A 16393-nucleotide genomic window follows, 5' to 3' on the forward strand; every position below is an offset into this window, starting at 1 on the left:
CCTGTGGAACACTTTCGTTCAAGGTACCGCGTTGGTCGATCTACCGGTTTTATTATTCTTGGATTGACCATGGTTTAACCTGACAGTATTGGTATTTCTGCTGTCTATATTGTGGCTAACTTTGCCTGGCTCCTTGACTGCCCAATGAAAACGGTAGTGGGTAAAGTCCATTGTTTAAACAGGGAAACCATACTATTTTTCTTCCAGCCTCAGTTTGGTTATAGAATTAAGTGGGTAACAATCACCGCTTTGAAAACGAATCAACTTGGCAACATTTCTTTACTGCGCTGGATTCGGATGTTGTTGTTTACGATGGAATTTCAAAAAACAGCATAGAGTACATTTGACAGACTTAAATGTTTCTATAATAATAGCGAGATTTAAGATTAATCTCGTTAACCTTGTTCAAAGCCCATAGGCTCATCCCATGGCCACCCTTCCCAGAAAGTCAATTAGTAAGCTGCTTTAAATCCCATTTACACAGATAGATGAAGACAAGGCAAAAACACCTGCTCCTTTTTTGTTAATGCAAGATAATTGTTCAACTTCCTGCATTGAAAACAACTACACGGTAGTATCGAGTTTAACTAAAATACCCAAGCTGATGAAGAATATACTGTTTTGAAAAGTTAATTATGGACTTGACAGGTTCTATTGCATTTATGTTATCGCCAAATGCATATCAGTCAAGCAACATATTGTATCAGTCAATATCCACAACTTCAGTGCAAGCCTTACCAAAACATTTATTTGCGAACTCTTCGCACTAATTCTAGCCTTAGCTGCAAGAGAATAATCACATCAGTCATCGCCGAGGTAATGTGAAGTTGTAAAAAGGAGGCCGATATTGTTCAGAGGTTCTCCGAAGGACAGGCTATCAATGTTGACAACTTATTTTCAATACCACTGTGATGAAGAAGACGAAGAAGAAGAAGGTTGACAAGAAGACGAAGACAAGTGAATGCCCTTTACTTCCTTATCCCTTTGTTCAGTTCAATTTAATTCGGTGAGCAGGGACTAAACGTGTTTTGTTGGTCAAGTTGTGTTTGACACTAGAACAAAGAAAGACCTCGCGATGGGATTGATGTTTGGGAATCCCACTCTATATAAGTGTCTGTCCTCACCAGGGACATCTCTACAGGTTCTCTTGAAAACAAGGGCAGGATTGATAATGCTCTTTCATTCGTACTGCCGACGTCCTTCTCGGATAAGTTTGAAAACAATACGTAACAGTCAAAGTGACCAAACTAGGACCTGACTATTTCCCATCCCAGTATCATTTTGGATATCACGTATGAAAACGGATAAGGAGTACCGTCGCTCCTTGCGTGTAACTTATGGCCACTGGTTACATAGAGTTACCAACAAACCTCTGATCAGTTTCCAAGGTCAACCTGATCCACAACAGTCTAAAGTCCTCAACTCAACCAATGGAGAACCAAGAGTACGTACATGTCATGCCTCGGTTTTCTTCCTCCATGGTCATGCCAACCATGGTGCCAACTGAGTTCAACTGGAGTATGCGTGTCCTCGAATGGTCCCCGTGTTGTGCTCGATATGTAGCATGGTGTCCCCCTCCTCGTCTTCAATGTGTTCTGGGAACCTAAGGAATTCGTTAGGGGACTTTAGGGGAATAGTGTGTGTACACCCCTATCTCCGTACTTGAGAAACAGAGTGTGTTGGTTAAGTGTGGTCAGGTTGGTGTATGGAGTCTTCCACTTAAGGGACCCCGGTTCGAATCCCACATGTGGCACTATGTGGATTGGGTATTTAGTCCCTCATTGACTGCGTGGGTTTTCCCTGGAATAATTCTCTTGAGTATTTTCTTAAACATCTAAAACTGAAAACTCGTCATTGTCTTCTCCCCTCATTCAGTTGTTGATTGACCAGGCTTTGGTGAGAATGATCATAAATATTATGTAGATATATGTGAATGTGGAACTACATATTGGGCATGGTATGTAGTAGGCCAATAAGATAACATGTAGATCTCGATTATACTTCTACGATCACCAGGGTACAAATAGTGTAAAAGGCCCGTGTCAAAGATCCCTCATAGCTGACTTGGAACGTAAACAGTTCAACCACAAAGGTTCCGGGCTTCATAGCTCCACAGTTCAGCCATGGAGGAAAGGTTAAACCATACGGCTATGGCATTCATAGAGGACTTGCCTTGTGGTTTCAACGGACCCTTGATAACTACGGATCCTCCGATCAAAAACATCAAGTACAACATCCCGTTAGGTCATTGAGAGTTCAACAGCTTCCATTTCTGACGATGTTTGACAGCAATTGACACTTGAGAATCTTCTGCAAAAACAAGTACCATCATCATTGATTTGTGTAGGCCGCAACAAATGTATCTAAACAAGTTGATCTACGTACTGGCCATGATACCTCTCGTGACTCCACCATGATCTTGTTTTGTCCACTTTGTCTGCACGCAGATGTGCACGACACCTGTCCTAGGATTAGTTACGTGGTGCGACTGTATCTGAAGAAACACATAAGAATCACATCCAAAACAGAGAACTTCACGCAGTGACACCCATCCAAAGAAATTTCCCTTGCATCCTTTATTTTGTTAATTTATTTAAAAAATTGTCATTAATTCAATTAAGAAGGGATCCTCTTTTTTAAGGACTTGGTGAGGGAGAATTCGGAAGTGCAGTGGCGTCCTTTTAAAGTGAGGCCTTTGGTTGCGATTGGACGGTGTCCCCGTGCAGTCTGGACACGGTGGGGAGATCCTCCAACGAGAGGTCACACAACATGATCCACTTCATCAATAGTGCAGGAAAATCACCTTGCCCTGTCTGAGATAAACTCTCAGCTCGGTGCAATTTAAAAACGAGGTGTTTACAATATTATGAATATTGCCCTCTTATCTTCCTGTTATGCTCCCGGCAGATTCCAATCTTGTCATAACAATTTTGGGAGACGTTCTGTCGAGCGGTGAAGTCACGACTGGTGCCTATATAGACTGAAGAGTTTATTTTAGTTGCTTATACTTTTAGATTGCAGGTGTTTCTTTGTTGGTATCTCATCTAAACTGTGTATAGATAGAGTCGCTAAACGTAAAGGAAACAACTTCACAGACTGTCCTTGCTCTATCTACACAGACTAACACACACCAAAGTTGAAATATCATCTTTGAGATTATATGTTGTTTATTTTGTGGATACAAATTTTTGTCTCGACATCTTGACCACTGATCGCGTTTTGTAATCATGTCTAATTTACTGATAAATATTATTATGATGGAGACATTCGGCCGGAACCAGACTGCCAAGATAAGCTTTCGAATACGATGCTTTCGAATACGATGCGACAAGAATGAACTGCACTTAAATAATATCGAGAAAGGGAAACAACTTCACAGAAAGGGAAGCACCAAACGTCATGCATATACTTTGAAAACTCGCAAAACCTTCTGCAAATCATAGATTTTGACAAATCCTAAGAAAGCACAGGTCTGAATATAAATTTTTGGATTTAAAGGCAGTGGACACTATTGGTAATTACTCAAAATATTTATTAGCATAAAACCTTACTTGGTAACAAGTAATGGGGAGAGTTTGATAGTATACAAATATTGACTGCTTCGAGTGCCATGGTTAAAACTACGACTCCCGAGGTGGTCCCCAGAGCGTTCTATTTTCACAAGGCGCAGCCGAGGGAAAATGGAACGGTCCGGGAATCACCGAGGGGGTCGGAGTTTTAACCATAGTACGGGTAAAAACAGACAATATTTGTTTTATAACACCCCATCATACCATTTATCATCCTCGTACCCGTAACGTTCGTACGGGCGTTTCAGATACACAGATGCACAACTGATTGGGTTCGAGGTGGGTAAAAAGACGTCTGGGTACTGCACGCCGTGTGATAGTCGTCGGACTATCACACGGCCGTCGTTTCTAGTAAAACTAAGACATATCATGTGACGCGCTCTAAACCAATGAAAAGGCAGAATATTGGTAAGGGGTGTTATATAATAATTTATAAAACATTTTGAGAAACGGCTCCCTCTGGAGTAGAGTAGTTTTCGAGAAAGAAATCGACCCCTGGCCAGACAGAACTTCTTTGATCTGGGGTTGATATTTCCAGAAGACAATATCCGGGAATCCGATCTCCGAGCGTGACCTTTGTGCGTGTCTCAGAGTTCTCAAGGGCGATTTGTCAAACAGGGCTTTTGTCTTCACCCACTGACATCACAACTGATAACGAAAGGTGTGTTTGTTATATCCAGTAATCTATGGACGGAACAGGTGGTCCTCCCTGTCAAGGGGTTATCTACCAATGGGAAGGAAACATCAAAGGAGGAAACTCAAGTGACAACTGTTTTCTAGCGATGAGGCAAGGTCGAACACCGTTCACACTTCCACAGACCACAAAACTTACATTTGGCATGATACAAGATTGAAACAAATAAACAAACTCCCTATGGTGGGAGATAAGGAACAAGCGAAACACAATGGATTTGTAACTGCTGTCAAGCGGTCAGGCGGGCAACTTAAACAATACTTTAGGCGCAAGGATGATGTGACCGCATTGACCGATAATGTGTCACTTCTTGTTGTCAGAGAATGGGAAAGAATGGATAAATAGGTCTGTCATCGGCTGCAATCACGCAGTTGATTCAAATTGTTTCAAAGTATATATATTTATACATCATATATAATGAATTGGGACAGGTGCGTGTACAGGTGTTGTGATCTCTCGGGTTGACCTCTTGCATGGGTTGACCCTGACCATGGAGGTAGAATGACCTGAAGTAGGTAAACAGAGCATCGTCGATACATAATAATACGGGATGCCGCGCTTCGCACGGTATCCTCTAGTCCGGGTGATTCTCACGTGAATGTTGGAAAATGTAAAGTGGGATGAGAGGGGGGGATTCTGGAGGGACACTCAGAGTCAGAGGTAAATCATTTTGTACAATAGGCTCGGTACGGTAGGTAAAATCGATACGCAATGTTGTCTTGTCTTATGATACAATTTTGACCATGCAAAATAATGCCCACCTCACCCAACTCATCCCCTTTCTCCAACTATACGAAGCATAATTTGGGGTGTATGCCCGGAGTTGAGTTGTAATAGGCTTTCTTTCATATAGGGGTCAAACTGTGACCCCGTTACTATTATCTAGAAAGGTATACGGTCCATGGTCAGAACCGGTTCTTATCCTGCTAGTGTAAAAGTGAACAAAATTGTGGCTTAAAGTGCACATAACTTAAGTTGTATTTTAACCATTAAACCTTTTTGGGGGACACCGGCTCTAAAACAAGGAATCTGACGGAGACAGTATAGAAGTTCTTCTGTCTGGTCGGATATAAATTGTGTCACCATTCACATACCCATCTATTCACATCAGGAAGAGAAAACAACTTCTAGTCTACAGAAAACGCCCATTACAAAACTAGCCTATTGTAGTCTTGTTAACATCTCCAGGAGTGATTCTTGTCTGAGATGTGATAATTGCAACATGACCGGCAGACGACCAAAGCAAATGCAATCCAGATTTACTTTAAAATGTATCCTCAAAGAACTCATCACTCGAGCTGGTTTAGAGAATCCTATTATTAGAATGGGCTGTGATCGGGAAATTGAATTGTTGGTTCTATATACTGCTGAACCATAACATCACCGTCGAATCATTATATATGTCTTGTCTATCATTCTCTAACATTGGTTGGGGTTCATCGGAAACTACGGCCCCTTTCGAAACCACGGCTTTGGCTTTGGATTCGGCTCAGACTAGCTTGGCCCTGCGGTTGTTTTGACAATATTGCGCGTGCTTTGCAGAAGCGGTCAGGGGCTTCATACGAGAGAACGGAGCCTGAAGCCGAATCCAAAGCCGAAGCCGTGGAGTCGAAAAGGGCCTATGTTCCCGTGGACACCGGGGATAATTTTTTTCTACTTTTACCTTGTTGGGTAATCCTCGAGGTGTGTATATTAACTAGTTTTGATGTTTCATCAAGCTGGCCAGCAGGACCACTTTGATAGAGTTTTGACTGGTCTTCAGGGTGTTTTTAACCTCAAAATGGAAAGCGGACCACTGAAAGCGCTTGTGCATGCCCTCCATGTGTGATTATTGATAATAATTAACATAATACCGTTGTACATTGCTGACTGCACTTTCTGTTGAAACATTCTTGGTGTGTCTGTATACTTCATGGACACGAGAAGTTACGAGAAGTTACGAGAGTACACTTTTAGTTAGGGGCCAATACTTTTTAAATAATAATGACTCATGCCGTCAAAGGTTACGAACAAACCCCTGCCATGTGCGTCTAGCTCTATGGTCAGACACTGATGGAGGGTTGGTTTAGCACTTTTGCACAGGAAAGCTGCACCGTGAATTTACTTTTTAAAAAAACGTTGCTCCATGGGCTTATATATGCTTCACCAGATTTACAAACGAGGAACGCTAAGCTCTCGCAAAGCATTGTGTCATCGTTTTGAAGAGATTGTAATTATACAAGGGGAAGGGTGCGAATCTCCTTATAGCCTAAATTCACAGGAAATTTGTGGGTATACAGTACAAGGTTGCTTAAAAACAAAAGGCGACAGTAACCTTCAATACATCCAGTTTCGTTTGCCGTTGCTAAGTGCAACATAACACTGGTTCATCTATTAAATACTAAATAGGGCCTATCATTTCTTGTGACACTAAAAGTGACCGAGTGAGTTCAAACTTTCACCCCCCCCCCCCCTAGTTAAACGACGCAATGTGTATAGGATATATACATGTACATTCCTTCTGAAAGCGCCCTCTTTTGAGTCCATCTCTTTCAGCCCATGTTAATTTCCCATTATGAGAGGACTGAATCTCCGGCGGACAGATTTTCCTTAAAATGGCACGTCAAGATTTTTTGCACTTGAGAACCCCCCCCCCCCCCCAGCCCACCCCCGAATAAATAAGGCAATTGTGTAGAAATGTCGTTTGACAGCGTTCTCTACCGAATCAACCTCCATTCAGTTTTTTACCATATTGAGGGGGGGGGGGGGGGGGCACACACACACACATACACCGACATTTCCGAAAACATCCCCCTATATGAAACCGGAAAGATACACACACCACACTATAAAGGCATTCATCGCTTCAAGTACAGAACAGGCCATCTTGAATGTTTGAACTTGGATCTGAATAACTAGTTTCCTGCATTTATACGAAGGAATTCCTAGAGTCAGTGACCTTTCATGTGACCGACGCAGCTACCTCCGGAGTATTCATTCATCATAATACTTTTCGCAGATAAGCAGATCTATGTGTTTAAGGGTTCTGACAATAAGTCCATATACTAACTGTGAATGACTTTGTAATGAAATAAAATTTACACTTAGAATTTTCAGCTTTATTAGACATAAAGTTTTTGAGAAAAAAAGGTGTAAATCACTCAGCGATGTTTTTAGGAGAGTCGCGTAAATACGGTATGAATTTAATACTTACCAGTATTGATAATATACCAGTTAATACGTTGTATCCTTTGCTAGAATAACGTTCGTGACATTGTTTTACACATTTCTCAAAAACTACAGCACCTCGGCAAGTAATATTGTAAGGGAATTCTTTCTACCATCATTATCTTCAAACCGTGTGGATATTGTGCTTTGTATAATCACTTTGGTTGTATGAGTTTTCTCATGGAGATAGGGCCTACCTCCATGGTCAAATCATGTCCTTTATGGTCAATTAATGTACATTATGCCCGGTAGGTCTAGTGTCGTTTTGTTGCAAGGCCGACGCAATGGAACCATACATCGATGTACGCGATTATCGGCAGAGGGGCGATCAAACAATAACAACACGTTATCCAAGACGCCAGATGTCATTCTGGAATCTCAAAGGGGCGTTTAGAGAAATTATTCAAAGATGATGCGATGAAAGGTTGCTGCTATCAGTCCATTTTGAATCAAATTCACCGAGGGGTAATGCATCTTGTGCTCATTATTGTTAAAAGCAAAAAAAAAATGTCATCCTGATATGATCATGGATATGATAATAAGTAAAGGTTCGTGGGTTCTTAAAACAAATTGCCGATACAAATCAAAACTTGCTACTAATACCACCAGTTTTGTATCTCAACAAGGAACAATATTTGTCATGTAAATCACATTTTGTCACATTTATACTGAAATTACACGTATTGATTAGATTAAAAAAATAAAAAAAATTACCTTTAAAGGCTTTCAGCGAACACCATGCACTGTATAAACGAGCCTTTAAAGGTAATACTTTAATGGTGGGTTGGTATCCAATAAATAATGATATATCCAGATGCAGATGATCCATGAAGTAAACCCGTGGGCCTATATACTAAAATTACTACGCGGTTTACATTCACATTCACCATCAGGCATGTATATGCGTTTTTGAAAGGGCAATTGGGGCAAGGGGGAAGGGCACCAAGGCATTTTCTCATGGGCAAAGGGCGCCCTATGACTATTAGGAAAGACACAAATTTGAGCATTTCAAGGGCATCGCGGTATTGACCAGGGGGATGGAGGCAATCGCCTTCGTAGCCTTCGTTAGGCGTAATCAGGCCTGCATCATCTGGGCCCAATTTCATGGTTCTGCTTACCGTAAGCACAGAATCGGCGCTTACGGAAGCAGGGAAATCTGTGCTTACGGCAAGCGTATTTCACGGGTTAGCGGCGAATTTGGGCTTCTGCGCGTGCGTACTTCACGTTACTAGGCATTCTACCCTTACGCAGAAATTCGGCGCTTGCACGTAAGCGGGGAATCGCGATCGTAAGCGCAGAATTCGGTGGTAAGCAGAGCCATGAAATTGGGGCCTGATCATTATGATCAATAATCCCATGTTGCATTCGGTCTGAACCTTGGGTGTTGCCCTACAGCAAGTGATACATCCCCTCGTTATATGGGTGACATTTACTCAAAAGGTTATGTCTTCTCGCTCGGTGTTTGCTTACCATGAAATGTCTCCCTTGATAAAAACAGGATTACCAACCAACCAAATTTCCATTGATTGCATATTGCTCAGCTGATGTTTGCTTATCCTGAAAATCGCGTGTAAATTTGGTTGGTTTCCTGTTTTTATCAAGGCAAACATTTCATGCTTACCAAATTGTTGTGCTTAGCAGCTCTATGAAATGTGGCGCAGGTCGTTTGACTTCATAGCATCGTGTCAATTTAAGACCTTGATGAATTCAGCGTGATCCTGCCTTTGTTTGCGTCATCCTATAAACTCTTCTCAGTCAAAATACAATTACAGTGTAATTTACACATTAATCCTGGTTTCCTGAATCTCGTAATGATACATAAGACAGACGCTCAGTAATGTAGGCTTGTACAAGACAGGGTTTGACTCGGCTTAGGCCTACACAGTTAAAGGCACTGGACATCCATTATTCTCACTTGGTGTATCCATGGAGGAAGGTGGATCCAAACAAGCATAAAATAACCAATCTGTGAAAATTTGGACTCAGTTGGTCATCTAATTTGCCGGAGGATAATGAAAGAAAAAGCACCCTTGTTACACAAATATGGGTGCTTTCAATTTTTTTTTTTTTTCATATAGCTTCAGGCCTGAAGTATTTTATTATTTGGTTGAGAAATTACCACTTTCTAAAAAATAACTACATTTCTTCAGAGGGGACCGTTTCTCACTGTTGTATACTATAAACAGCTCTCCATTACTCGTTACCAAGTAAGCTTGAGTAACTACCAAGAGTGCCTTTAAATGTAGGGTTCAGAGATTAGTTGTTAACACAGTTCAACTTCGTAACGGAATATATAATAAAAGTCACATGTGAAAGTTTCATTTGATACAGTGTATACTAGCTGAGAAAGCAGCAATAACTGTTGCAAGGTTTTCACTCCATGCTAAATCCATCCACGTTTAGCGAGGTGACAGTGGGTACCCACCACATCTCTGGAAGCATTCGCGAACGGACACCAACCCCGGAAATCTAGGGAACGATTTTAATTTGCAAGAATGGATCGTTTCTATGATTTGGGGTGAACACTTATCCAAACCATATTTTATACTTCGAAGGGAACCCTTCCTCAAAATTATTTATACTTTCAACAGCTGCGTTTTTAACTTAAGGCTACTCAATTTATCAATTTATTTACCAATGTGTGACCCTACCTTTAATTTCACTTAATAATATTTCACAAAATAGTTGACCTGACGTTTTGACCCTATAAGGGCAGAGTTTTTCTCGAAGGCTAAATGACCAATATTTCTTGATAATAAATCAATCCACTTAGCAAAAATAAAGTGTCGGAATAGACCAGTGTGAATGTCAATTAAACTGTTTAAACGAGAAATGTTTTTGCAGCCGTTTACTGATGTTGTTTACTGATTAGGATGGATGGGAGCAATATAGATGGATGTAGCTTCTCGATAGGATTGGATGTTCAACGAGCCAGTGTTTTACTAATTAATAGTTCCAGTTTCACGAATGATGGTGAATATCCTTTATTTTCAGTTTCACGAATGGTGGTGAACATCCTTTAATTCCAGTTTCACGAATGATGGTAAACATTTACTGGATGTTGCACTCCTGCTGTCGATTTCACAAAACTCTTCACTTAGGACGAGTCCCAACCCTGCACTGTAGCATGCAGACCTTAAGATTAATCCTAACTTAGGACGAGTTACTCATCTTAAAGGAACACGTTGCCTTGGATCGGACGAGTTGGTCTATGAAAAGCGTTTGAAACCGTTTGTTATGAAATGCATATGGTTAGAAAGATGATTTAAAAGTAGAAAATAATAATGATCCACACAAGTATCACTCAAAATTGCACGGATATCATTTTACGTCGCGAACTAACACGGTCGGCCATTTATGGGAGTCAAATCTTTGACTCCCATAAATGGCCGACCGTGTTTGTCGACGACGTAAAACGAAAACCACGCAATTTCGAGGCATATTTGGGTAGATCATTGTATTCTACTTTTACAACATCTTTCTAACCATATCGATTTTATAACAAACGGTTAAAAAACGCTTTGCAAAGACCAACTCGACCGATCCAAGGCAACGTGTTCCTTTAACTCGAGATAAGACGAGCCCTAACTCTTTGTGAAATCGACGGCTGGGTCAGAATTGACCCGCATTCCAGGACCAAGGAGCCCTGACCCATTTCTTGGTCAGGCTGACCAAGAATGGAATGGAATTTTGGCTCAGCCACTATACGTCAGTTTGACATAAGCTAGGATCATAACTGACCCATAAATCGACCAGAAACAGATACCATAATCCATCCGATTTAAGGTTGTCCAAATGCATTGGGCATGCACCGGGTTTATGAGGGTTTTGTTTCATCGTAACTCATCGTACGAAGGTCGCTCAACGCCTCGCATCTCGATACACTTTCTAATTCAGCAGGTTGCTTATAACATTGAGGTAGCCTACCTAATTCTACATCCATACTGATTATAAGTCTTTGAAACTTCTAGCAGACGGGTTGCAACTTGTAGACGGATTGCAATCCGTCTCATAGTCATATCATGTATGTTCGTCCCCCATGCTTAAACTGAAAGCCATACAAATGTTGTACCACTGTATGGTTGTACAACGGTTGTACCCTCCATGGCAATACCATCGCACTTATGGCACCACAGTCAAAAACATCATTTCGGGATTTTCTGATTCCATGCTGAGTCTTATTATTACTTGGTAGCAGCTCTATACCCATTATGTACATAGCTCTATACACGATATTATACACTTTCACTTCCTCATATACAATTCGAACATCAGATATAGACATTAATCTATAAACCGTACTCTCTGACGACGACAATGATGACAAAACCACATGTCAAAGCTTGTCAATGTCACATCAATGTCAGGGCATGTATAGTTGACTCGGGCTTTCCACACCTCCTTGATGTTTACAAACACACAAGGCTTTACAACAGTCTGCAGTGCTCGTCTTTCAAAATAACCTGAGCCTCTGGTAAATTTAGACTGAATATTTGCCAAAGTTTTAAGCTTGGAGTGCAAAGTTAAACATGTTGACAGCAGATCAACTGAGCAACATGGGTTTTGCAAAGGAGAATGTTTGGTTTGCCGGTTTGTGTTTGGTTTAAAACACATTTTACACACACTCCAAATCACTTCATGTGAGCATGTGAGAAGCGTTACCAATCAGATGTTAAAGGTACTGGACACTACTGTAATTACTCAAAATAATTGTTAGCATAAAAACTTACTTGGTAACGACCAATGGAGAGCTGTTGATAGTATAAAACATTGTGAGAAACGGTTCCCTCCGAAGTAATGTAGTTTTTGAGAGGGTGGGATGTATATAATAGATGTTAAGTTTGCATAGGGGATAAAGAATATTAATTTTGTTTTTTACCCATACACCGATGTGTGTTAGCACTGTACTATTAGTACTTTCCCGAGTCCTGTGTAAAAAAATCACAGGCATGTTACTCGGGTGGGATTCGAACCCACGACCCTTGCAATTCTAGAGCAGTGTCTTACCAACTAGACTACCGAGGTTGCCCGGCAGCTAGAGGCAGTTCGAATCCTATGTTTTGGCAGCGGGTACCGCAACGATATAATAGATGATAGAAGTGGGCATACTGGTCTTTGACAATTACCAAATGTGTCCAGTGCCTTTAAAACAGCAGATCCACTTATATAAGCAATAATGTGTTTTCTTACCGAGATAATTTGGTTTGCAGGTGTGTGTGGTTTAAAACACGTTTTACACACACACACCAGATCACTTCATGACAGAAGTTTTATCGCGGTCTAATTTACTTGATACAGCTATTTAAATTCCTGGATGAATCTGACACTTGCCATTCTATCTGTGATTGGACAGGTATGACTGGCCGTTCTTTATTCCGATCTCCCTATTGACTTGTTGTGATCACAGAGACGATTTCTGCATCAAATGACCACTGGTCATGAGGGTTGAAATACAATCATTTGACATTGATGAATTCTAGGTCAACAGACAGTCACAGCTGTTTGACAAAATGTTGCTGGTGGCCGGTTTAGGCATAGCATGGAGGACCTTCCTTCATGGGCATACAGCAGGTTTAGGTTATCCGGATTTAAAGGAAGAGGGGCATTCAAAACACTTCTCTATTTATTTCTCTGTGGTCGGACGTTTCCTAAAGCCAGGTCGAAACGTCGAGTGTTTTACACAGACTGTTGTTTAAAGAATTTATATATAAAATGTTTAATAAAATACTACAATATGGCGGCTAAAAAGCCGAAATGTACAGTGTCCATTAACGTCCATTGTGTTGTTTCTAATGATAACAGATCTTTTTGAATTCATATGATAAGTTTTCTCAGTTTTCTCAGTTTTCTCTTAGCTAGTTAAAGTTAGAATGTTGTTTGTTTAGCTAAGTGGCGACAGCTCACAAGCTAAAGTCCCCATGTATACTTCTTTAGATGCGCCCCGCAGAGTACACTGCAAATTGCTAAAAGTCTCAAGAACCAAAGAAGGAACCTTTCACCATAATAAAGTATACCACCTACCTGGACTGTGAATGGTAGCTAGTGGACGCTGATGAGGAGTAGCCGGGGCTTTGGCAGCCGGCTCCCGGCAGGAGTAAAGACGTGACGGTGAGAATCAGGAAGCCCGACCAGATCAAACAACGGACTATGCCCAGTAGGGTGTCCTGGCCATGGTGGTGTACAACCCAGCAGCATCGGGACGGTAGAAGCTCCATGCTGGACGAAGAAGAAGATGTCATTCCCTTTGACAACAAAACACACTTGTGTCATCCACCAAGCAGAGAAACCTGTGTTGAGTACTTTATGGTGAGGTCACTGCCGGATGGAATACAGCTTTGGTGATGTTGCACTCGAGCTCGGAGAAAGAGAGAAAGAAATCACATAGCGTTGGATCCAGATAGTTTATGAGCGAAGGTGTCCGGACGAAGTGGGCAATAATCCATTCTGCTCAGTAGGAGCTTATTTTTGTGATACGAGCTACCGGTGATTGCATGCCAAGCTACTTAGTGTAGACTTCGCTGCCGCTGATTTGTGTGTTGAGGTCGGTGGTGGAAGACACAATGATTGACTGGTTGTTGATGACTGCCAGTGACGGGGGGTGCCTGCTGAGATTCACCGAGAGTGCTCTGTGTGCACGCACGGCCCCTGGTGATGTCACACGGCCTATGTATACTTTAGTAGTCACTAAACTGTGTACCTAGACTTGTGGACAAGTCGTTATAATCTGTCGCGGTGAGATAACCGAGTCGTGGTGGTGGCGTATGAATCAGGTTTCCGCGATCGAATACTGCTCTCGTGAGATCTATGCTCTCGCCCAAACTGTTGGCTCACTGCCGACTTCTACTCCCCCGTTAGCGCCGTTTGTCACATTATTTTATACAATCAACATCTCCCCATTACTCGTCACCAAGTAAGGTTTTATGCTAATAATTATTTTGCCTTTAATGCTGGGGTTTAACTCGTTGTTACTTACGCGGCGAAATTGTCAGCCTACTGCGTTCAAATGCGAATGACAAGAACAACTATAACACTTTGATTAATTATTTTCACCAACTTGGATTGAGACAATTTCCTCGATTCAAATTGGATGTAATTGACCATTATTCACCACTCGTAAACCCAAATCAACAATTCTGCCGGGGTTCACATCCGTAGTGAACCGTCATTTATGACAACAAAATAAGCTTTGCATGGAGCTCATCTTTAAAAACATCGTTAATCTTGTAAAATAAAAAAGTCCATCTGGTAAAATACTTATTCGAGTTCAAATCTGAGGACATTTTTGACATTTTGATTGTTCGCTACTTTGTGTATGATTTATAGCTTGGTATTCAAGTCGTTCGGCAAAGACACACGCGAAAAAAATAAAATAAATACCCAGATGGGCTCGCATTCCGCACAAGCAATGGACTTGAATTCTACATATTATGGACTTCACCATAAAGTGTCGCGTTTGATTCACTAAATCATAAATTCCAATTAGTCAGTAGTTAAAGTGACAGAAAGCTTGTCATTCACTGCGCATGGAGGGTGACTGGGACCGCCCATCCGGTCCAGTCGAATTTGTCTGCCTGACCCGAGCAGTCTCAACTCACCACCCCTCCCCCGAACTGTCCCATATATCTCTTTTGCATGCAAATAGCTCCAGAGTCGCACATGTGGTTAATTTCTCTTCGTGTATGTTATGAGTTCACGGAGTTCTGTGTATTTGTTTGTCTAGACCTTGGAGTACGTCTGAAACTGTCATTAGAAGTTCAGGGTCCACATCGTACTGATTCATGTTCTCAAATCACGTAGACCTTTATGCTGTCTTCATCTTGGTCATGTTCCTTGTATCGAATAACAATAATGAATGCTAATAATCATTTTGCAAATAGGAACCAGACTATTGTGTTCTTCCAGCCTCGGTTTGGTGACACTGATATCAGTGGGAACAAATCAGGATGGATGCACCATGATTAAGGTTCATAACAGTATGAACTCCTCGGATCATTGATATCGGTATTATGATCTAACGCAACTTTAGTTGACACTTTTGAGTCCACTGTACCCCTAGCAACATAAACATTTTTTTCCTAATGCCTTTAACGACTGTTTTTTTTTATGATATGCATTAATTTGGTGGAACCCCCTTCACTTTTGACGAGTGAGGGCAGTATTCAAGTGCGCCAATGCACTATAGCCCCTTTTCGAAACCACGGCTTTGACTTGGGCTACGACTTTAGGCCAGCGCATGTAGCCTTAGCTGAGAGCCTGATACCAATCCGTGGTTTCGTAAAGGTCATAATGTTGGCTAACGGAGCAATTACAGCATATTTTGCGCAAACATCTCTACTTTGATGAATTTAGTGCGTTAACCAATTAAAACAAAAGTATATTGATCAGATTAGCATTACAACAATAACAAATGAGCTGTCGCATAATTAATTGGATGATTGGCTCTGATTTGTTTATTTCTGTTCTAACCAACAATAATATCAGTTTATTCATCATCATCGATTGACTGAAAGAACTTGTGCTTGGGCAAGCACGATGACGGATGCACCACGTGTCCCGTTCCATATCATCCAGAGTCACGAAAGCAACACTTCGGTATAATCTCCATGATTCATGTGTAATCCCATAAAATGTTGCATTGTTTTCGTTCATCTGAAAAGCAACGTTTAGATACAGGCAACAACGCAATACGTCATTGACTGATTCATGCTTGTAATCCCATAACAATGTTGCATTGTTTTTCATCTGCAAAGCAACATTGATATAATAAAGGCAACAACGCAATACGTTATTGACTGATTCATGCTTGTAATCCCATAACAATGTTGCATTGTTTTTCATCTGCAAAGCAACATTGATATAACAAAGGCAACAACGCAATACGTCATTGACTGATTCATGTTGTAATCCCATAACCATTGTGCAT

Source organism: Asterias rubens, chromosome 5 (assembly GCF_902459465.1).
Source record: "Asterias rubens chromosome 5, eAstRub1.3, whole genome shotgun sequence".
In the NCBI taxonomy this organism is placed as follows: Eukaryota; Metazoa; Echinodermata; class Asteroidea; order Forcipulatida; family Asteriidae; genus Asterias; species Asterias rubens.